Below are 23434 nucleotides of genomic sequence, written 5' to 3' on the forward strand. Positions count from 1 at the left end.
GGGGGGGGGGTGGGGGGGGGGGGGGGTGGGGGGGGGGGGGGGTGGGGGGGGGGGGGGGTGGGGGGGGGGGGGGGTGGGGGGGGGGGGGGGTGGGGGGGGGGGGGGGTGGGGGGGGGGGGGGGTGGGGGGGGGGGGGGGTGGGGGGGGGGGGGGGTGGGGGGGGGGGGGGGTGGGGGGGGGGGGGGGTGGGGGGGGGGGGGGGTGGGGGGGGGGGGGGGTGGGGGGGGGGGGGGGTGGGGGGGGGGGGGGGTGGGGGGGGGGGGGGGTGGGGGGGGGGGGGGGTGGGGGGGGGGGGGGGTGGGGGGGGGGGGGGGTGGGGGGGGGGGGGGGTGGGGGGGGGGGGGGGTGGGGGGGGGGGGGGGTGGGGGGGGGGGGGGGTGGGGGGGGGGGGGGGTGGGGGGGGGGGGGGGTGGGGGGGGGGGGGGGTGGGGGGGGGGGGGGGTGGGGGGGGGGGGGGGTGGGGGGGGGGGGGGGTGGGGGGGGGGGGGGGTGGGGGGGGGGGGGGGTGGGGGGGGGGGGGGGTGGGGGGGGGGGGGGGTGGGGGGGGGGGGGGGTGGGGGGGGGGGGGGGTGGGGGGGGGGGGGGGTGGGGGGGGGGGGGGGTGGGGGGGGGGGGGGGTGGGGGGGGGGGGGGGTGGGGGGGGGGGGGGGTGGGGGGGGGGGGGGGTGGGGGGGGGGGGGGGTGGGGGGGGGGGGGGGTGGGGGGGGGGGGGGGTGGGGGGGGGGGGGGGTGGGGGGGGGGGGGGGTGGGGGGGGGGGGGGGTGGGGGGGGGGGGGGGTGGGGGGGGGGGGGGGTGGGGGGGGGGGGGGGTGGGGGGGGGGGGGGGTGGGGGGGGGGGGGGGTGGGGGGGGGGGGGGGTGGGGGGGGGGGGGGGTGGGGGGGGGGGGGGGTGGGGGGGGGGGGGGGTGGGGGGGGGGGGGGGTGGGGGGGGGGGGGGGTGGGGGGGGGGGGGGGTGGGGGGGGGGGGGGGTGGGGGGGGGGGGGGGTGGGGGGGGGGGGGGGTGGGGGGGGGGGGGGGTGGGGGGGGGGGGGGGTGGGGGGGGGGGGGGGTGGGGGGGGGGGGGGGTGGGGGGGGGGGGGGGTGGGGGGGGGGGGGGGTGGGGGGGGGGGGGGGTGGGGGGGGGGGGGGGTGGGGGGGGGGGGGGGTGGGGGGGGGGGGGGGTGGGGGGGGGGGGGGGTGGGGGGGGGGGGGGGTGGGGGGGGGGGGGGGTGGGGGGGGGGGGGGGTGGGGGGGGGGGGGGGTGGGGGGGGGGGGGGGTGGGGGGGGGGGGGGGTGGGGGGGGGGGGGGGTGGGGGGGGGGGGGGGTGGGGGGGGGGGGGGGTGGGGGGGGGGGGGGGTGGGGGGGGGGGGGGGTGGGGGGGGGGGGGGGTGGGGGGGGGGGGGGGTGGGGGGGGGGGGGGGTGGGGGGGGGGGGGGGTGGGGGGGGGGGGGGGTGGGGGGGGGGGGGGGTGGGGGGGGGGGGGGGTGGGGGGGGGGGGGGGTGGGGGGGGGGGGGGGTGGGGGGGGGGGGGGGTGGGGGGGGGGGGGGGTGGGGGGGGGGGGGGGTGGGGGGGGGGGGGGGTGGGGGGGGGGGGGGGTGGGGGGGGGGGGGGGTGGGGGGGGGGGGGGGTGGGGGGGGGGGGGGGTGGGGGGGGGGGGGGGTGGGGGGGGGGGGGGGTGGGGGGGGGGGGGGGTGGGGGGGGGGGGGGGTGGGGGGGGGGGGGGGTGGGGGGGGGGGGGGGTGGGGGGGGGGGGGGGTGGGGGGGGGGGGGGGTGGGGGGGGGGGGGGGTGGGGGGGGGGGGGGGTGGGGGGGGGGGGGGGTGGGGGGGGGGGGGGGTGGGGGGGGGGGGGGGTGGGGGGGGGGGGGGGTGGGGGGGGGGGGGGGTGGGGGGGGGGGGGGGTGGGGGGGGGGGGGGGTGGGGGGGGGGGGGGGTGGGGGGGGGGGGGGGTGGGGGGGGGGGGGGGTGGGGGGGGGGGGGGGTGGGGGGGGGGGGGGGTGGGGGGGGGGGGGGGTGGGGGGGGGGGGGGGTGGGGGGGGGGGGGGGTGGGGGGGGGGGGGGGTGGGGGGGGGGGGGGGTGGGGGGGGGGGGGGGTGGGGGGGGGGGGGGGTGGGGGGGGGGGGGGGTGGGGGGGGGGGGGGGTGGGGGGGGGGGGGGGTGGGGGGGGGGGGGGGTGGGGGGGGGGGGGGGTGGGGGGGGGGGGGGGTGGGGGGGGGGGGGGGTGGGGGGGGGGGGGGGTGGGGGGGGGGGGGGGTGGGGGGGGGGGGGGGTGGGGGGGGGGGGGGGTGGGGGGGGGGGGGGGTGGGGGGGGGGGGGGGTGGGGGGGGGGGGGGGTGGGGGGGGGGGGGGGTGGGGGGGGGGGGGGGTGGGGGGGGGGGGGGGTGGGGGGGGGGGGGGGTGGGGGGGGGGGGGGGTGGGGGGGGGGGGGGGTGGGGGGGGGGGGGGGTGGGGGGGGGGGGGGGTGGGGGGGGGGGGGGGTGGGGGGGGGGGGGGGTGGGGGGGGGGGGGGGTGGGGGGGGGGGGGGGTGGGGGGGGGGGGGGGTGGGGGGGGGGGGGGGTGGGGGGGGGGGGGGGTGGGGGGGGGGGGGGGTGGGGGGGGGGGGGGGTGGGGGGGGGGGGGGGTGGGGGGGGGGGGGGGTGGGGGGGGGGGGGGGTGGGGGGGGGGGGGGGTGGGGGGGGGGGGGGGTGGGGGGGGGGGGGGGTGGGGGGGGGGGGGGGTGGGGGGGGGGGGGGGTGGGGGGGGGGGGGGGTGGGGGGGGGGGGGGGTGGGGGGGGGGGGGGGTGGGGGGGGGGGGGGGTGGGGGGGGGGGGGGGTGGGGGGGGGGGGGGGTGGGGGGGGGGGGGGGTGGGGGGGGGGGGGGGTGGGGGGGGGGGGGGGTGGGGGGGGGGGGGGGTGGGGGGGGGGGGGGGTGGGGGGGGGGGGGGGTGGGGGGGGGGGGGGGTGGGGGGGGGGGGGGGTGGGGGGGGGGGGGGGTGGGGGGGGGGGGGGGTGGGGGGGGGGGGGGGTGGGGGGGGGGGGGGGTGGGGGGGGGGGGGGGTGGGGGGGGGGGGGGGTGGGGGGGGGGGGGGGTGGGGGGGGGGGGGGGTGGGGGGGGGGGGGGGTGGGGGGGGGGGGGGGTGGGGGGGGGGGGGGGTGGGGGGGGGGGGGGGTGGGGGGGGGGGGGGGTGGGGGGGGGGGGGGGTGGGGGGGGGGGGGGGTGGGGGGGGGGGGGGGTGGGGGGGGGGGGGGGTGGGGGGGGGGGGGGGTGGGGGGGGGGGGGGGTGGGGGGGGGGGGGGGTGGGGGGGGGGGGGGGTGGGGGGGGGGGGGGGTGGGGGGGGGGGGGGGTGGGGGGGGGGGGGGGTGGGGGGGGGGGGGGGTGGGGGGGGGGGGGGGTGGGGGGGGGGGGGGGTGGGGGGGGGGGGGGGTGGGGGGGGGGGGGGGTGGGGGGGGGGGGGGGTGGGGGGGGGGGGGGGTGGGGGGGGGGGGGGGTGGGGGGGGGGGGGGGTGGGGGGGGGGGGGGGTGGGGGGGGGGGGGGGTGGGGGGGGGGGGGGGTGGGGGGGGGGGGGGGTGGGGGGGGGGGGGGGTGGGGGGGGGGGGGGGTGGGGGGGGGGGGGGGTGGGGGGGGGGGGGGGTGGGGGGGGGGGGGGGTGGGGGGGGGGGGGGGTGGGGGGGGGGGGGGGTGGGGGGGGGGGGGGGTGGGGGGGGGGGGGGGTGGGGGGGGGGGGGGGTGGGGGGGGGGGGGGGTGGGGGGGGGGGGGGGTGGGGGGGGGGGGGGGTGGGGGGGGGGGGGGGTGGGGGGGGGGGGGGGTGGGGGGGGGGGGGGGTGGGGGGGGGGGGGGGTGGGGGGGGGGGGGGGTGGGGGGGGGGGGGGGTGGGGGGGGGGGGGGGTGGGGGGGGGGGGGGGTGGGGGGGGGGGGGGGTGGGGGGGGGGGGGGGTGGGGGGGGGGGGGGGTGGGGGGGGGGGGGGGTGGGGGGGGGGGGGGGTGGGGGGGGGGGGGGGTGGGGGGGGGGGGGGGTGGGGGGGGGGGGGGGTGGGGGGGGGGGGGGGTGGGGGGGGGGGGGGGTGGGGGGGGGGGGGGGTGGGGGGGGGGGGGGGTGGGGGGGGGGGGGGGTGGGGGGGGGGGGGGGTGGGGGGGGGGGGGGGTGGGGGGGGGGGGGGGTGGGGGGGGGGGGGGGTGGGGGGGGGGGGGGGTGGGGGGGGGGGGGGGTGGGGGGGGGGGGGGGTGGGGGGGGGGGGGGGTGGGGGGGGGGGGGGGTGGGGGGGGGGGGGGGTGGGGGGGGGGGGGGGTGGGGGGGGGGGGGGGTGGGGGGGGGGGGGGGTGGGGGGGGGGGGGGGTGGGGGGGGGGGGGGGTGGGGGGGGGGGGGGGTGGGGGGGGGGGGGGGTGGGGGGGGGGGGGGGTGGGGGGGGGGGGGGGTGGGGGGGGGGGGGGGTGGGGGGGGGGGGGGGTGGGGGGGGGGGGGGGTGGGGGGGGGGGGGGGTGGGGGGGGGGGGGGGTGGGGGGGGGGGGGGGTGGGGGGGGGGGGGGGTGGGGGGGGGGGGGGGTGGGGGGGGGGGGGGGTGGGGGGGGGGGGGGGTGGGGGGGGGGGGGGGTGGGGGGGGGGGGGGGTGGGGGGGGGGGGGGGTGGGGGGGGGGGGGGGTGGGGGGGGGGGGGGGTGGGGGGGGGGGGGGGTGGGGGGGGGGGGGGGTGGGGGGGGGGGGGGGTGGGGGGGGGGGGGGGTGGGGGGGGGGGGGGGTGGGGGGGGGGGGGGGTGGGGGGGGGGGGGGGTGGGGGGGGGGGGGGGTGGGGGGGGGGGGGGGTGGGGGGGGGGGGGGGTGGGGGGGGGGGGGGGTGGGGGGGGGGGGGGGTGGGGGGGGGGGGGGGTGGGGGGGGGGGGGGGTGGGGGGGGGGGGGGGTGGGGGGGGGGGGGGGTGGGGGGGGGGGGGGGTGGGGGGGGGGGGGGGTGGGGGGGGGGGGGGGTGGGGGGGGGGGGGGGTGGGGGGGGGGGGGGGTGGGGGGGGGGGGGGGTGGGGGGGGGGGGGGGTGGGGGGGGGGGGGGGTGGGGGGGGGGGGGGGTGGGGGGGGGGGGGGGTGGGGGGGGGGGGGGGTGGGGGGGGGGGGGGGTGGGGGGGGGGGGGGGTGGGGGGGGGGGGGGGTGGGGGGGGGGGGGGGTGGGGGGGGGGGGGGGTGGGGGGGGGGGGGGGTGGGGGGGGGGGGGGGTGGGGGGGGGGGGGGGTGGGGGGGGGGGGGGGTGGGGGGGGGGGGGGGTGGGGGGGGGGGGGGGTGGGGGGGGGGGGGGGTGGGGGGGGGGGGGGGTGGGGGGGGGGGGGGGTGGGGGGGGGGGGGGGTGGGGGGGGGGGGGGGTGGGGGGGGGGGGGGGTGGGGGGGGGGGGGGGTGGGGGGGGGGGGGGGTGGGGGGGGGGGGGGGTGGGGGGGGGGGGGGGTGGGGGGGGGGGGGGGTGGGGGGGGGGGGGGGTGGGGGGGGGGGGGGGTGGGGGGGGGGGGGGGTGGGGGGGGGGGGGGGTGGGGGGGGGGGGGGGTGGGGGGGGGGGGGGGTGGGGGGGGGGGGGGGTGGGGGGGGGGGGGGGTGGGGGGGGGGGGGGGTGGGGGGGGGGGGGGGTGGGGGGGGGGGGGGGTGGGGGGGGGGGGGGGTGGGGGGGGGGGGGGGTGGGGGGGGGGGGGGGTGGGGGGGGGGGGGGGTGGGGGGGGGGGGGGGTGGGGGGGGGGGGGGGTGGGGGGGGGGGGGGGTGGGGGGGGGGGGGGGTGGGGGGGGGGGGGGGTGGGGGGGGGGGGGGGTGGGGGGGGGGGGGGGTGGGGGGGGGGGGGGGTGGGGGGGGGGGGGGGTGGGGGGGGGGGGGGGTGGGGGGGGGGGGGGGTGGGGGGGGGGGGGGGTGGGGGGGGGGGGGGGTGGGGGGGGGGGGGGGTGGGGGGGGGGGGGGGTGGGGGGGGGGGGGGGTGGGGGGGGGGGGGGGTGGGGGGGGGGGGGGGTGGGGGGGGGGGGGGGTGGGGGGGGGGGGGGGTGGGGGGGGGGGGGGGTGGGGGGGGGGGGGGGTGGGGGGGGGGGGGGGTGGGGGGGGGGGGGGGTGGGGGGGGGGGGGGGTGGGGGGGGGGGGGGGTGGGGGGGGGGGGGGGTGGGGGGGGGGGGGGGTGGGGGGGGGGGGGGGTGGGGGGGGGGGGGGGTGGGGGGGGGGGGGGGTGGGGGGGGGGGGGGGTGGGGGGGGGGGGGGGTGGGGGGGGGGGGGGGTGGGGGGGGGGGGGGGTGGGGGGGGGGGGGGGTGGGGGGGGGGGGGGGTGGGGGGGGGGGGGGGTGGGGGGGGGGGGGGGTGGGGGGGGGGGGGGGTGGGGGGGGGGGGGGGTGGGGGGGGGGGGGGGTGGGGGGGGGGGGGGGTGGGGGGGGGGGGGGGTGGGGGGGGGGGGGGGTGGGGGGGGGGGGGGGTGGGGGGGGGGGGGGGTGGGGGGGGGGGGGGGTGGGGGGGGGGGGGGGTGGGGGGGGGGGGGGGTGGGGGGGGGGGGGGGTGGGGGGGGGGGGGGGTGGGGGGGGGGGGGGGTGGGGGGGGGGGGGGGTGGGGGGGGGGGGGGGTGGGGGGGGGGGGGGGTGGGGGGGGGGGGGGGTGGGGGGGGGGGGGGGTGGGGGGGGGGGGGGGTGGGGGGGGGGGGGGGTGGGGGGGGGGGGGGGTGGGGGGGGGGGGGGGTGGGGGGGGGGGGGGGTGGGGGGGGGGGGGGGTGGGGGGGGGGGGGGGTGGGGGGGGGGGGGGGTGGGGGGGGGGGGGGGTGGGGGGGGGGGGGGGTGGGGGGGGGGGGGGGTGGGGGGGGGGGGGGGTGGGGGGGGGGGGGGGTGGGGGGGGGGGGGGGTGGGGGGGGGGGGGGGTGGGGGGGGGGGGGGGTGGGGGGGGGGGGGGGTGGGGGGGGGGGGGGGTGGGGGGGGGGGGGGGTGGGGGGGGGGGGGGGTGGGGGGGGGGGGGGGTGGGGGGGGGGGGGGGTGGGGGGGGGGGGGGGTGGGGGGGGGGGGGGGTGGGGGGGGGGGGGGGTGGGGGGGGGGGGGGGTGGGGGGGGGGGGGGGTGGGGGGGGGGGGGGGTGGGGGGGGGGGGGGGTGGGGGGGGGGGGGGGTGGGGGGGGGGGGGGGTGGGGGGGGGGGGGGGTGGGGGGGGGGGGGGGTGGGGGGGGGGGGGGGTGGGGGGGGGGGGGGGTGGGGGGGGGGGGGGGTGGGGGGGGGGGGGGGTGGGGGGGGGGGGGGGTGGGGGGGGGGGGGGGTGGGGGGGGGGGGGGGTGGGGGGGGGGGGGGGTGGGGGGGGGGGGGGGTGGGGGGGGGGGGGGGTGGGGGGGGGGGGGGGTGGGGGGGGGGGGGGGTGGGGGGGGGGGGGGGTGGGGGGGGGGGGGGGTGGGGGGGGGGGGGGGTGGGGGGGGGGGGGGGTGGGGGGGGGGGGGGGTGGGGGGGGGGGGGGGTGGGGGGGGGGGGGGGTGGGGGGGGGGGGGGGTGGGGGGGGGGGGGGGTGGGGGGGGGGGGGGGTGGGGGGGGGGGGGGGTGGGGGGGGGGGGGGGTGGGGGGGGGGGGGGGTGGGGGGGGGGGGGGGTGGGGGGGGGGGGGGGTGGGGGGGGGGGGGGGTGGGGGGGGGGGGGGGTGGGGGGGGGGGGGGGTGGGGGGGGGGGGGGGTGGGGGGGGGGGGGGGTGGGGGGGGGGGGGGGTGGGGGGGGGGGGGGGTGGGGGGGGGGGGGGGTGGGGGGGGGGGGGGGTGGGGGGGGGGGGGGGTGGGGGGGGGGGGGGGTGGGGGGGGGGGGGGGTGGGGGGGGGGGGGGGTGGGGGGGGGGGGGGGTGGGGGGGGGGGGGGGTGGGGGGGGGGGGGGGTGGGGGGGGGGGGGGGTGGGGGGGGGGGGGGGTGGGGGGGGGGGGGGGTGGGGGGGGGGGGGGGTGGGGGGGGGGGGGGGTGGGGGGGGGGGGGGGTGGGGGGGGGGGGGGGTGGGGGGGGGGGGGGGTGGGGGGGGGGGGGGGTGGGGGGGGGGGGGGGTGGGGGGGGGGGGGGGTGGGGGGGGGGGGGGGTGGGGGGGGGGGGGGGTGGGGGGGGGGGGGGGTGGGGGGGGGGGGGGGTGGGGGGGGGGGGGGGTGGGGGGGGGGGGGGGTGGGGGGGGGGGGGGGTGGGGGGGGGGGGGGGTGGGGGGGGGGGGGGGTGGGGGGGGGGGGGGGTGGGGGGGGGGGGGGGTGGGGGGGGGGGGGGGTGGGGGGGGGGGGGGGTGGGGGGGGGGGGGGGTGGGGGGGGGGGGGGGTGGGGGGGGGGGGGGGTGGGGGGGGGGGGGGGTGGGGGGGGGGGGGGGTGGGGGGGGGGGGGGGTGGGGGGGGGGGGGGGTGGGGGGGGGGGGGGGTGGGGGGGGGGGGGGGTGGGGGGGGGGGGGGGTGGGGGGGGGGGGGGGTGGGGGGGGGGGGGGGTGGGGGGGGGGGGGGGTGGGGGGGGGGGGGGGTGGGGGGGGGGGGGGGTGGGGGGGGGGGGGGGTGGGGGGGGGGGGGGGTGGGGGGGGGGGGGGGTGGGGGGGGGGGGGGGTGGGGGGGGGGGGGGGTGGGGGGGGGGGGGGGTGGGGGGGGGGGGGGGTGGGGGGGGGGGGGGGTGGGGGGGGGGGGGGGTGGGGGGGGGGGGGGGTGGGGGGGGGGGGGGGTGGGGGGGGGGGGGGGTGGGGGGGGGGGGGGGTGGGGGGGGGGGGGGGTGGGGGGGGGGGGGGGTGGGGGGGGGGGGGGGTGGGGGGGGGGGGGGGTGGGGGGGGGGGGGGGTGGGGGGGGGGGGGGGTGGGGGGGGGGGGGGGTGGGGGGGGGGGGGGGTGGGGGGGGGGGGGGGTGGGGGGGGGGGGGGGTGGGGGGGGGGGGGGGTGGGGGGGGGGGGGGGTGGGGGGGGGGGGGGGTGGGGGGGGGGGGGGGTGGGGGGGGGGGGGGGTGGGGGGGGGGGGGGGTGGGGGGGGGGGGGGGTGGGGGGGGGGGGGGGTGGGGGGGGGGGGGGGTGGGGGGGGGGGGGGGTGGGGGGGGGGGGGGGTGGGGGGGGGGGGGGGTGGGGGGGGGGGGGGGTGGGGGGGGGGGGGGGTGGGGGGGGGGGGGGGTGGGGGGGGGGGGGGGTGGGGGGGGGGGGGGGTGGGGGGGGGGGGGGGTGGGGGGGGGGGGGGGTGGGGGGGGGGGGGGGTGGGGGGGGGGGGGGGTGGGGGGGGGGGGGGGTGGGGGGGGGGGGGGGTGGGGGGGGGGGGGGGTGGGGGGGGGGGGGGGTGGGGGGGGGGGGGGGTGGGGGGGGGGGGGGGTGGGGGGGGGGGGGGGTGGGGGGGGGGGGGGGTGGGGGGGGGGGGGGGTGGGGGGGGGGGGGGGTGGGGGGGGGGGGGGGTGGGGGGGGGGGGGGGTGGGGGGGGGGGGGGGTGGGGGGGGGGGGGGGTGGGGGGGGGGGGGGGTGGGGGGGGGGGGGGGTGGGGGGGGGGGGGGGTGGGGGGGGGGGGGGGTGGGGGGGGGGGGGGGTGGGGGGGGGGGGGGGTGGGGGGGGGGGGGGGTGGGGGGGGGGGGGGGTGGGGGGGGGGGGGGGTGGGGGGGGGGGGGGGTGGGGGGGGGGGGGGGTGGGGGGGGGGGGGGGTGGGGGGGGGGGGGGGTGGGGGGGGGGGGGGGTGGGGGGGGGGGGGGGTGGGGGGGGGGGGGGGTGGGGGGGGGGGGGGGTGGGGGGGGGGGGGGGTGGGGGGGGGGGGGGGTGGGGGGGGGGGGGGGTGGGGGGGGGGGGGGGTGGGGGGGGGGGGGGGTGGGGGGGGGGGGGGGTGGGGGGGGGGGGGGGTGGGGGGGGGGGGGGGTGGGGGGGGGGGGGGGTGGGGGGGGGGGGGGGTGGGGGGGGGGGGGGGTGGGGGGGGGGGGGGGTGGGGGGGGGGGGGGGTGGGGGGGGGGGGGGGTGGGGGGGGGGGGGGGTGGGGGGGGGGGGGGGTGGGGGGGGGGGGGGGTGGGGGGGGGGGGGGGTGGGGGGGGGGGGGGGTGGGGGGGGGGGGGGGTGGGGGGGGGGGGGGGTGGGGGGGGGGGGGGGTGGGGGGGGGGGGGGGTGGGGGGGGGGGGGGGTGGGGGGGGGGGGGGGTGGGGGGGGGGGGGGGTGGGGGGGGGGGGGGGTGGGGGGGGGGGGGGGTGGGGGGGGGGGGGGGTGGGGGGGGGGGGGGGTGGGGGGGGGGGGGGGTGGGGGGGGGGGGGGGTGGGGGGGGGGGGGGGTGGGGGGGGGGGGGGGTGGGGGGGGGGGGGGGTGGGGGGGGGGGGGGGTGGGGGGGGGGGGGGGTGGGGGGGGGGGGGGGTGGGGGGGGGGGGGGGTGGGGGGGGGGGGGGGTGGGGGGGGGGGGGGGTGGGGGGGGGGGGGGGTGGGGGGGGGGGGGGGTGGGGGGGGGGGGGGGTGGGGGGGGGGGGGGGTGGGGGGGGGGGGGGGTGGGGGGGGGGGGGGGTGGGGGGGGGGGGGGGTGGGGGGGGGGGGGGGTGGGGGGGGGGGGGGGTGGGGGGGGGGGGGGGTGGGGGGGGGGGGGGGTGGGGGGGGGGGGGGGTGGGGGGGGGGGGGGGTGGGGGGGGGGGGGGGTGGGGGGGGGGGGGGGTGGGGGGGGGGGGGGGTGGGGGGGGGGGGGGGTGGGGGGGGGGGGGGGTGGGGGGGGGGGGGGGTGGGGGGGGGGGGGGGTGGGGGGGGGGGGGGGTGGGGGGGGGGGGGGGTGGGGGGGGGGGGGGGTGGGGGGGGGGGGGGGTGGGGGGGGGGGGGGGTGGGGGGGGGGGGGGGTGGGGGGGGGGGGGGGTGGGGGGGGGGGGGGGTGGGGGGGGGGGGGGGTGGGGGGGGGGGGGGGTGGGGGGGGGGGGGGGTGGGGGGGGGGGGGGGTGGGGGGGGGGGGGGGTGGGGGGGGGGGGGGGTGGGGGGGGGGGGGGGTGGGGGGGGGGGGGGGTGGGGGGGGGGGGGGGTGGGGGGGGGGGGGGGTGGGGGGGGGGGGGGGTGGGGGGGGGGGGGGGTGGGGGGGGGGGGGGGTGGGGGGGGGGGGGGGTGGGGGGGGGGGGGGGTGGGGGGGGGGGGGGGTGGGGGGGGGGGGGGGTGGGGGGGGGGGGGGGTGGGGGGGGGGGGGGGTGGGGGGGGGGGGGGGTGGGGGGGGGGGGGGGTGGGGGGGGGGGGGGGTGGGGGGGGGGGGGGGTGGGGGGGGGGGGGGGTGGGGGGGGGGGGGGGTGGGGGGGGGGGGGGGTGGGGGGGGGGGGGGGTGGGGGGGGGGGGGGGTGGGGGGGGGGGGGGGTGGGGGGGGGGGGGGGTGGGGGGGGGGGGGGGTGGGGGGGGGGGGGGGTGGGGGGGGGGGGGGGTGGGGGGGGGGGGGGGTGGGGGGGGGGGGGGGTGGGGGGGGGGGGGGGTGGGGGGGGGGGGGGGTGGGGGGGGGGGGGGGTGGGGGGGGGGGGGGGTGGGGGGGGGGGGGGGTGGGGGGGGGGGGGGGTGGGGGGGGGGGGGGGTGGGGGGGGGGGGGGGTGGGGGGGGGGGGGGGTGGGGGGGGGGGGGGGTGGGGGGGGGGGGGGGTGGGGGGGGGGGGGGGTGGGGGGGGGGGGGGGTGGGGGGGGGGGGGGGTGGGGGGGGGGGGGGGTGGGGGGGGGGGGGGGTGGGGGGGGGGGGGGGTGGGGGGGGGGGGGGGTGGGGGGGGGGGGGGGTGGGGGGGGGGGGGGGTGGGGGGGGGGGGGGGTGGGGGGGGGGGGGGGTGGGGGGGGGGGGGGGTGGGGGGGGGGGGGGGTGGGGGGGGGGGGGGGTGGGGGGGGGGGGGGGTGGGGGGGGGGGGGGGTGGGGGGGGGGGGGGGTGGGGGGGGGGGGGGGTGGGGGGGGGGGGGGGTGGGGGGGGGGGGGGGTGGGGGGGGGGGGGGGTGGGGGGGGGGGGGGGTGGGGGGGGGGGGGGGTGGGGGGGGGGGGGGGTGGGGGGGGGGGGGGGTGGGGGGGGGGGGGGGTGGGGGGGGGGGGGGGTGGGGGGGGGGGGGGGTGGGGGGGGGGGGGGGTGGGGGGGGGGGGGGGTGGGGGGGGGGGGGGGTGGGGGGGGGGGGGGGTGGGGGGGGGGGGGGGTGGGGGGGGGGGGGGGTGGGGGGGGGGGGGGGTGGGGGGGGGGGGGGGTGGGGGGGGGGGGGGGTGGGGGGGGGGGGGGGTGGGGGGGGGGGGGGGTGGGGGGGGGGGGGGGTGGGGGGGGGGGGGGGTGGGGGGGGGGGGGGGTGGGGGGGGGGGGGGGTGGGGGGGGGGGGGGGTGGGGGGGGGGGGGGGTGGGGGGGGGGGGGGGTGGGGGGGGGGGGGGGTGGGGGGGGGGGGGGGTGGGGGGGGGGGGGGGTGGGGGGGGGGGGGGGTGGGGGGGGGGGGGGGTGGGGGGGGGGGGGGGTGGGGGGGGGGGGGGGTGGGGGGGGGGGGGGGTGGGGGGGGGGGGGGGTGGGGGGGGGGGGGGGTGGGGGGGGGGGGGGGTGGGGGGGGGGGGGGGTGGGGGGGGGGGGGGGTGGGGGGGGGGGGGGGTGGGGGGGGGGGGGGGTGGGGGGGGGGGGGGGTGGGGGGGGGGGGGGGTGGGGGGGGGGGGGGGTGGGGGGGGGGGGGGGTGGGGGGGGGGGGGGGTGGGGGGGGGGGGGGGTGGGGGGGGGGGGGGGTGGGGGGGGGGGGGGGTGGGGGGGGGGGGGGGTGGGGGGGGGGGGGGGTGGGGGGGGGGGGGGGTGGGGGGGGGGGGGGGTGGGGGGGGGGGGGGGTGGGGGGGGGGGGGGGTGGGGGGGGGGGGGGGTGGGGGGGGGGGGGGGTGGGGGGGGGGGGGGGTGGGGGGGGGGGGGGGTGGGGGGGGGGGGGGGTGGGGGGGGGGGGGGGTGGGGGGGGGGGGGGGTGGGGGGGGGGGGGGGTGGGGGGGGGGGGGGGTGGGGGGGGGGGGGGGTGGGGGGGGGGGGGGGCGGGGGGGGGGGGGGGTGGGGGGGGGGGGGGGGGGGGGGGGGGGGGGGGGGGGGGGGGGGGGGGGGGGGGGGGGGGGTTGGGTCGGCGTCATGTACGCCGACCCAACCCCCAGCATGGCCATGTGGAAGCGGCCTTAGTATGTCCAAAACCATAGACTCTTTTCTCTGTTTTAAATACTTGTTCTCAAAGGAACAAATTTCCTTCTGTCATAAATTCTTCTCTTAATTTCACTTTACGTTCCCCATGTGAAAAATCATGATATGTTATCCAACTATTTTCAAATATAATTTCTCATCTGAATAAGGCTTCTTGTGGTGGGAGCTACATAGGTTTTTTACATAGTCTAGATTTAAATTTGTCTATATTCTCAGAATTACTCGCCTAATATATATGACTATTAAAATCCTTATTGACTAACTTTGTCATACTGTAGATAATTATGCCATCTCAATCTGAAATCGTGTCCCTCTTAATCAAGAAATCAGTGTAACTATTCTCCCATCCAAACCAAACAGCAGGCAGCAAAATATAATTTCAGATCAAGACCTCCTCTTTCCTTTGCATCTTGCGATAAAATTCAGTTTCTTTGGAAACTATGGAAGAGAATTAAAAGCTGAACATTGCCACCATTCAAATACAGTGCTTTTTTCAGTAACTTGTAAAAGATTATTTAGACTGTATATTTTCACAGTAAGCAATTGCTTATTTCATGGTGTATCGTGTATTTTTCATGGTATGTTATCCACACCTCAAAATTTGTTTATGAAAGTCTTTATATAGAAAAATAAGCTGTGTGACATTGAATGGATTTTATAGTGAGCTTTAGTGTTTTTAATGAAGCCTCACAAATGAGGTCTTGAGTCTCAGATGAGACCCTTTAACTCATTTTAACAACATCATACTTTGATGATGATTCCTAATTGAGAGACATAAGAAATCCAGGAGAGAAGTATGATGGTGACCAAATATTACTTTTAATACAAAAAAAGGAATTTTTCATCTCATTGTAGTGGGTTAGTTTGTTATTTTATTTAATTTTATTATATCCAACCTTTCCTTTTTAAGGAACTCAAGGTAGAACCCATAGGGTTTCTTAAAACGCTCGCATGTGGTATTGATCAGCCCCTGGCATGCTTAGCTTCAAAAAGGTTATTGTGATAGGTGTTTTCAGACCTGCATGGAAACTTATGCAAGGAGGTGCTTCTTATGGATTGATCTTCCCCTCCTATTCTAAGGCTCTATCATTGCATCTGACTTCCTTTAGAAAAAGTTTATCTCAGGTTTTCATTAATAATTACTAGTTTGCTAGGCATCTCAAAAGCAAATTACACAGAAAAATAAAAACAGATAAACATGTGGGCATTCAAAGAGGGCAGGTTTGCACCCACCACTGCCATGAGGATTTCCTATTCCACTGTAGCTTTCCCAAAAGACTTCAGGTGAGGAGGGGGGTTCTTTGCCTCACCTGGGACCTCTTTGAGTTGGCTCAAATAACAGATGCTGTAATCCACACTCCCTTCCCTGCCCTGGGTGTGTGATAGCTGGTCATATGAAAACCATGTTTCTGAAGGGCCAGGCTCAGAGATGTTTAACTTTGCCTCTGCCATCTGCCCAGCCACAATGGCACCCTGCACTGGTCTCTGGTAATTTTCTGACTTTTCTCAGCTGTTGGCATGGCTTGGGGGCATGGCCCAGATAAGTTACAGCATTGGTATTAGGTTTAGAAGTGGATCCAGATGCCCATATATATGGCTTGTTCAATCAGAGAAGTTTCCTGAAGTTATTAATAATCAGCATGAGGGATTCCAACTGTTTCAACAACTGCTTTATCCTCTTCTTCCTGCAAAAAGTTTAGAGTATAACATTTAAAGCTGCCTTATACTGGGTCTGTCAAGGTTAGTATTGTCTACTTAGACCGGCAGTAGTTCTCTAGTGTATCAGGCAGAGGTCTTTCACATCATCTACTATCTGATCCTTTTAACTGGAGATGCTGGGAATTGAACCTGAGATTTTCTACATAGCAAACAGATGCCGAATCACTGAGTCATGCCCCCTCCTCACAACATAGATGACTCTCCCCTATCTATGTTATTCTCACAACAACCTTGTGATGTAGGTTAGCCACAGAGAGAATAAGTGAACGAAGGACCTAGCAAGTTTCATAGGAATTGAATAGGCATTTGAACCCAGGTCTTTACAGTCATGGTCCAGCCAGATATGACTGCAATGGGACACTGACATGCAAAACAGCTAACCCATAAGTGATAAATAGTTATTGTCATGAAATAATGTAGTCTAAACTACTCGCCTGATCTATTTAGTTCCTTCTACAACCTTGCAAATCTTTGTGATCTGTTGTGCTGTTTGCATGGGGTTAATTCTTCACAAACTCTAAAAAAAATTGGGCTCTGCCTAGAAATGTTTGAACGAAGCTTCAACCAAACACAGATGGTGTGGCTCATTTATGAAGCCCACTCTGCTGTACTTGGAATGAAAGCACAATTGGGTCCAGTTTGACAACCCCTGTTTGGTCTTGATTCATCTTCACAGCTGCAGGCCAGGCTTATTTTTTCACAGGAGTCATGATTAACTTCCCTCCCATAGTGTTTTGTGACTGACTCCCCATTCTCAAATGCTATGTTTTTACCTTCAGAAAATAGGTACAAATGAAGGATAACACTATGAAAAAAAGGCAGACTCCACTGGGATAAAAAGGAGTCTACTGACATGTATGAAAGGGAATTTTGGAGCAGCTTGAGCTAGATTTTTAAATCTATGTGAGCCTCAGAAGTTGGGGACTTTCCTACTGTGGGGGGCATAGCAGTAGTGCAAGGGGAAAAACTAATGTTCTCCCAATTGCTGTTACACCCATTTCTTGGACAGGGCTGCATATATGTCCTGGTTGTGCCTGGTATGCCTGGGTCCCATATGCTTTGCGCTTCTCATATATTGCTGGCTTGACTTGAATTTATGACTGCTTTGTAAGATTTTGACAACTAGGCCTCCCCTGACATACTGGTGCCATGGGAAAGAGTTATTATCTCACTCCTGGGCCAGCAACCACACGGCTTCACATTGTTATCTGCTGCTGATAAAATAACCTTTGTCGATTCATCAATTAGCAGATGTTCTGCTCTGAGAATATGAGATGGGGGGGGGGGTTTCCAAGGGGATAAATGTGTAACCCACATGGGTGCTTGATAGAACTTGCTTTGGCCCAATGGTCTGGGATTGTGTGCCTTAATAAAGACTACTGAACCAAGAACCAGAATCTGATTATTGGACCAAGTTCCTGGGGCCTAACAATATACTGGAATACAAAAAATAAAAATAAGACAAGTAAATCATTTCCAGTTCTGACTCCCATTTTCTTTATGCTGGTACAGTACGCTTTAGGACTGCAGTAGTGAAAAGACAGAGGAGATAGGCTGAAGTGGTAAGAAGGCCTTTCTCCCTGGGAGCTCGCTCCCATCTCTGTCACAACCAATTGGTCTTTTTTCTTCCTAGAGTGGAACAGCACTGAACATTTAAAAGGAGCAGCAGCTGGGTTTGGGAAGGAAAAAAGCAGAAACAAGATTTCTGAAAGGTAACTTGAACATGGCTTAAGAGGTTTCAGATTAAAGCTATCACTTCCCACCTCTATTATTAGTGGTGAAGAGAAAGTTAGGAAAAACTCAGTTCATGGCCAGACATGCACTGGAAAATCAGACACCAGCCTTGTATCGTTTTCCTCCCCTGAGTTTATCTGAGGTCTTTTGGCCTTTGCCTGTCTACTATTGACCTGATGAGAACTCTAAATCCTTGTTAAACAAGGACCAGAACACCGACCTATTACTCTTAATAAGTGAAACCTAAGCTAAAAAAAAAAAAAGCTAGAGAGAGAAATTGGCTAGACCTAAACACAGAAGTATTCCAAACAGCACTGCAGACTTTTCTACAAAAGTGATTTGGGACCCTATAGAGATGAATCAGAATGATAGAGCATGTGTATTGCATGCAAAAATTTCCTCCAAACATCTCCAATTAATGGGCTTCAAGAAGCAGTTCTGGGGCAAATAAAAAAATATAAATGGTCTGACCAAGCTTCAGACTGAACAAGGTTTTTTTAAAAGAGAGGAAAGACACAGTCCTCTCTTCCTACTGTGACCTTGGGCTAGTCACAGCTTCTCGGAGCTCTCTCAGCCCCACCTACCTCACAGGGTGTTTGTTGTGAGGGGGGAAGGGCAAGGAGATTGTCAGCCCCTTTGAGTCTCCTGCAGGAGAGAAAGGGGGGATATAAATCCAAACTCTTCTTCTTCTACTACTCTCAGCACAGATACAAAACACTGTTTAATTAGGACAGGCTAGTATTGCTTGTAGTTGCAGCAGATAACATGTCCATCAGAACCTGAGTTCTCAAAGTTAAAACTTCTCCCTATTGTCCCCTCAATGCATGAGCAAGGTGTGTCCTAGGTAAAGATTTAATCCTTCGTGGCTTGTGCCCATCCAAGGAGAAGAGCCAAGATGGAGCAACTGCTTAAATGGGAGAGAAGAGAGAGTGCTTCTTCCCTGTGTCCTGGGAATTAATAATCATGGGAACTTTTAAATAATCAAAATCAAACAGATCTTGCAACAGAAGATATGGTACCCATGCCTTTTCCTACTGTGCTTCCATCAATCTCTTGATAGCTCAGTGGCTTTGAAAGAGAACCCTGCTACCTGTTTTCCTGGGCGTTCCAAGCGCGAGTCTTATCCAGTTCTGTTGTACAGGTTTTGTCCTCCTGGAGATTATAAAGGCCATACACTGCCCTCTGTGCCCTGCCTCCTGTTTTCCCGGGGTGGCGAAATTTTGTCTTCTGTTTCTTGCCTTCAAGGAGTAATAGTGACTTTTTAAATCAATAATACTTTATTTAATTGCACATAAAACTGAGATCTTGCCTCCATTCTCTTGAAAATCCCTTGGGTGAGTGGTTCAATATCTAAAGCTTTCACCTAACTTGAACAGAAAACAAAGTTGTTGCAGATAAATGTGTTCTCTCTTTAACTGACTATAAAACTATGACCCTTTTTCCTATCTGAAATCTGAAAGAAAAGATTCTGTGGACAAGAGTACAATCACTGAAATATTATTCCAAATTGAAGAGAAAATAATGAAGCTATATCAGGAAAAGAATACTCCACTGACATAAAATAATAACGAACATAATGAAAATAATAAATTCAAAATGTAAACAACAAAAAATGGACACCACTGTGGGCTACTTTGTTCTTTAGTATGACTGTATTAGGCAGCTTCTTATATTTACTTTGGTGCAGAGGATATACCTGTTTCTATTTCCTGAATCACCAATTGTTATAATCAGTGTTCAGGGGTAGGGAACCTGCGGCTCTCCAGATGTTCAGGAACTACAATTCCCATCAGCCTCTGTCAGCATGGCCAATTGGCCATGCTGGTAGGGGCTGATGGGAATTGTAGTTCCTGAACATCTGGAGAGCCGCAGGTTCCCTACCCCTGAGCTAGAAAAACAGTGGAGGAAGAATCAGGAATTAGATTAGGTTAGATCAACTGGCTTCCTTTTCCTTCCCCAAATTCCCTTTTCCCCCTCCTTATTCTTCCACTTCCATACTTTCCTTTTCCTGTTCCTTTCCTTCCTTCTCTTGTTCCATCCTTTATTTTCTCTTGTTCATTTTTCCCTCATGTCTCTACCCTCTGGGGGACTCAAGAGTTTTTAGGTCCCAGTTGGTCCCAGATCCATCTTAGACAATCTTCACCACTGAGGAGATTCTTTTCTGCTTTATTTTATGATGCATAGATCTTATTATGATGCATAGATCTTATGATGCACCATCTTATTAAGATTAACTGGGAATAATGGCTTTAGTTGATATGTTTAATTTAATATTTATTGTATTGTATTGAATTATTACTGGAAGACACCCTGAACCTAGCCTGGATTGGAAAGGATGAGGTATAAATAAAATATCCGTTCTTCACTTGCGCCATGTTTTGTTTAGGTACTGACACGCCTCCTTCTCATGAACAGATAATGTCCCATGTGAAAAATTCTGCCCAAAGTACTTCTGGATTAAGTCTGTGGAGGTTTATAGGTTCTGTAGGAAGAACTCTGTTCCACCCACTCTGGCACTGGAATTGCATAATATCTTTCTAATCCAGGCTAGACAGAGCAAAGACAGAACAAAAATTGGGCCAATTGCTGTTAGAGCTCTGGAGGCCAATCACGTGGGGATAGTTATGTAGAGCTTTGGAAATGCAGGCTGTTAGGTGGAGCAATGAAACTCCTTTATATGCTGAGAGAAGTGATATAGCTAGTTAGCTCACTATAACCTTGGTAGGTTGTGGAGCAGGAGAACTGGGAGAGATTGGGGTGGGGGTTTAGAAACGTTCTGCATTTTCTACAGCTGACTGTTGTTGAAAGGCATGAGCTGAAGAATCAGTAGGTAGGAGCTACAAATAATGTCATTTAATTCTTGGAAGCCAGGATTAAAGGAACTGTAGCTGGGTCATTGAAGCAGGACTACAAAAGCTACCCTTTGCCAAACTAGAGGACAATAACCTTCAAAACTGAGAATGCCTTTGTGGCAGGCCTCTTCACCTTCCTAACTATTCTAGGCAGGCTCAGGCAGCCTCCTAACTAAGCTGGGCAAATTTTCCCTCCTTTACTATGACTGAGCTGTTTTGATGGTAGTGTATGTGGTGTTTAAAGTTTAGCTGCTCAGCCTTAGGAACTCCAAAAAGGTGAAGGGAGCCTTTTCCCCTATGACAAATACCTGATACTTGCAGGGGAGTGAAACAAATTTGAGCTCATCTATCTAAGAGACAAAAAAAAAGGAACTATCCATCTAGACCATCCTGAAAATCCACGCCTGCCAACTGCAGTATGAAACTGGCTGGTCTTATTGACCAGTCTAAAGGCAAAAATTTACCAATGATGCTGAGGATTACAAATATATCCAATTACAATATTGCACTAAAGCCTAACCAAAAGGTGGAAGATCTGCTTGAGGCAGTTTCTGGGAAAACAAACAGATGCAGACATTTTGAGTTAAAATTGACCCCAGCTGTAATTAACTTTAAGAATTGACCCATTCCTGAGGCATGGAAGGAATGCCTGAGATAGAAACTCTGCCAAACAGCCCAAGTATACTCACTTAATGAATGGGATCTTGAGAAAGCCACGGGTATGGAACATAATATCCAGCTAACAAATCTTTCACCATTCCATGAACGATCCCAGAAAGTGGCATTATCCAAGAAATAGAACTCTTGATTCCATGTTACTTAAACATACATGAGAACCTGCAAAGTCTTGCTGGAAACATCTCATTCCCCCTGCCCCACTGTTTCCTCTTTCTCTTCTCTGAAGGCCCCCACAGCCTCTCCAATTTTCCTGCTTCCTTTTCATCTTCCCACGCAACCTTTATCTCTGTTCCTTGGGGTCCTCCAAGTTTGCATGAAAATCTATTTAGTGTCAGTGTGGACCTGATCCTCAGATTTACCTAGCTGCAGATAGATGCCACACTTCAGTATTATGTAGGCAGCACTTTGTATGTTGCCTAAAGAGCATCCATTATTGTCCTTTACAAAGAATATGTATCTATAATCTCGCTGTGTTACTCAGATTTCCATCTGGAATCTCAGCAACATTCTATGCATGTTTGCTTGTGGATAAATTCTGATATGTTCAATTGACCCTATGCCTAGGTAAGTTTACATAGGCTTACAGTGATTCACTTTAGCGAATTAATGGCAGGATCCTGCAGGGGAGTGAGAGATATAATATCATTAAATCCAGTGATGACTAAAATGACCTAACTTCACGCTGTAAGGGCAAAATTACTCTCCCACCACCTCCACTTCACATAATTGTGTGCTGAAGCTGCTTTTTCTGAGGGAACAAAAATAGGTTTTCAAGGATTTGTTACACATTCTTGCCTGTAATATTTAGTTTGGCCCTAAGCTGTTCCGATGCAGAGCGCTCTTGTATCTTTAAGAGCTTACCGGTCATCTTCCCACTCTTATACAAAACTGGGCTAGTTGGGAAAGAACTTATCTCTCCTAGAACTAGGGTTGCCAACCTCCAGGTGGGGCTTGGAGGCCTCCTGGAATTACAACTGACCTCTAGATGATATAGTACTTCCTGGAGAATCAGATAGCGTTGGAGGGTGGACTATCTGGCATTATATCCACTGAGGTCCCTCCCTAGGCTCTATCCTTAAATCTTCAGAAATTTCCCAACCTGTAGTTGGCAGCAGTATTTAGAACTTGGAGAGGTGTTGAGGCCCCTTTATATATATAGTAGAGTTGGAACAGCTTGTTCCTTTCAGAGTGCCTTGGCACCACCTCATTTGCTTCTGGAAAGCAACAGATTGTATTAAATCAATTTGTACTTGGTCCTTATTAATAAATCACTCAGGATTACTGTTACCTCTCCCTTATATCAGTAGTTGGGACATTCTGAGCAACCTTAATTTGTTTCAGATTGTAGCTTTAAATAAAGTCGGTTTTTAAATTGCTGCTTTATTTTTCTGCAGAACTTGACATCCCAGAGGTATTATTTTGACCATTTTTATTTGTTTTGTTTCCATTTATATTGCAGAATGCTGCATACATTCTTGTGACAGATGTGTGTTAGGGGCACATCAGACACCTGAAAACATCCAGTTTCCACCAGATTAAAATAAAATTTCCTCTTGAATAGAAACGAAGACAAAAGGTTGACATTTCTCATCAGGTTAAAAAAAAAATTCCTGACCAGCTGTCATGCCTACAAAATTGTAGCTAGGGACAGTAGCCCCAGCGTGAATTCACAAATTGTGCCCTCAAGCCAATTGCACCGTAAGACTCAAGGAAGTGTGGTGTTGCTGGCCTGCCATGATTGAAAGGGTGCATCCAAGACATGTATGATACAATCTGTCTTTCTTGTTTAACAAAAGTTGTACAATGTTAGCTGCACAATTGTCCTTTTGTACTACATAATTTCAGCACTGCGCTGCTGAGCTTCCAGCATAATTTCAGCCTTCTCTTGCTGCTGACTAGTCTTGCCATTGCTCTGCTGACAGAGAAAGTCCCTGTTTCGCCCCGCTCCCACTTGTTTGACTGGCAAGACCACTGAATGCCTCTACCTCATTTTGCAAGCAGAGCACGTCTTTCATACATTAAGGCTTCGGCTCGGTGCCTCCCAAAACGAATAGAGTGTTTGCTGTTTGTGAACTAGCTCCATCGGTAATATTTCCAAAGGAAAAATTTAAAAATTTGACATCTTTGGGCCTGATTCTTTCTTGCTGTCCTCTTGTGAGTCTTCATGCTAGTACAAATGAGTGGAACATTAATGCTGCATTACTGAAGTAAATATTACTGAAGTAAATGTGTTACTGAAGTAAATATCTTCCCAGTTAGAATCAAATAAGTCTATTGTTTTGAGATTTTGGAAAATATCGAACCAGTGTCCAAGATGAGTTTGTGTTAGAAACAAACTACATGTTACCTTAAACACATGGCTGGTGTTGACTTGTATCCCTTCTTCTCCATGATAATGTGAATTAAGGAAGACAAATGATGTGATATCGCTGTGCTCAGCATTTTCCAGCTGCACTTCTTCTGGGTTTGGGGAAGCCTTCACCATGATGATATGACATCACATATCTTCTAAAAGTTTCCAGGGTGACATGGGAGGTGATGTGGCTTTGCAGAACCCATATGTAACTGGGCCCTTAGGAATGTGGGTACTGTGTAAATTGACCCTTTTTTGTCAAATGTGATTGGGCATAGTAACAATTAGGTAAGAGACAACAACAAAAAGCAGAAAACAGATTCAGGACGAGCCATTTCCCTCAACTGTCTATTCCAGCTTTCAATATCTGGATTTTATTTACTCCTTAACTTGTTAGTATTATGTTCTTATGGCATCATCAGCCACTTCTGACTAACTCATAAGTTTGGACAGAGTTTCAATCTGTGGAGAACATCCTGGCTGCTTTATGGCTGTTGGTAGTGAGTGCCACAAACCCCTTAGGAAAGTCAAGGCAAGTAGGCTTAGAGAGTGAATGCAGAAGCAGAACCCAGAGTCCTATTCCAGTTCACTAACCCTTTGTTGCAGAGAGTTCTTCCAAAAGTAATGAAAATACCCCTTCAAATATAATGGAAATAAAAGAGAAATGTTCTAGTTTATTTAAGAAAGCTAAGTTCTCTTTCCCCACTGAAGATTCAGTTGCCCAGAAATTAGTATGTGTGGAGTGCTTACCTAATGAATATGGTGTCTTCTTTAGGTCAGTGTTCTGGAGACTCCTGTTGTCTGGAGACTTCTTTTGTGCCTCAGTGTATGGTCCTTTATATAACTAACACCAGCATGTAATTACACTAATAGCCCTTGTCAGCACCTATGACTCTTGGAGAAGGGTAACCGGATACAGAGGAATATGGTAATGGCTTTATGACACATATATCTCCTCCTTGTTCTGGTAGTATTTGAAAGAATTCTGAGTTTCCAAGGAGGGCTTGGAAGCTCTTACTTGTTGCTACTCTCCAAAGTTCTGAGCTGTGCCGTCTTTTTCTCCCCCAGTAATTCTTGTATAATTTGATCCTTTTATATGTATAATTCTAAGCACCC

General features: G+C 69.8%; 1 protein-coding gene across 1 annotated transcript in view; it reads right to left on the reverse strand.

Moving 5' to 3' along the window:
- The window catches only part of MLN (motilin), a 92433-nt gene extending 69270 nt beyond the window's left edge, over nt 1-23163 (reverse strand). The window contains exon 1 of the mRNA XM_048498493.1: nt 23069-23163. The gene's annotated coding sequence lies outside the window, so the exon portion shown is untranslated. The remainder of the gene's footprint in view (nt 1-23068) is intronic.
- Between the last annotated feature and the right edge of the window lie 271 nt (nt 23164-23434).

Source organism: Sphaerodactylus townsendi, linkage group LG05 (genome assembly GCF_021028975.2).
Source record: "Sphaerodactylus townsendi isolate TG3544 linkage group LG05, MPM_Stown_v2.3, whole genome shotgun sequence".
Taxonomy (NCBI): domain Eukaryota; kingdom Metazoa; phylum Chordata; class Lepidosauria; order Squamata; family Sphaerodactylidae; genus Sphaerodactylus; species Sphaerodactylus townsendi.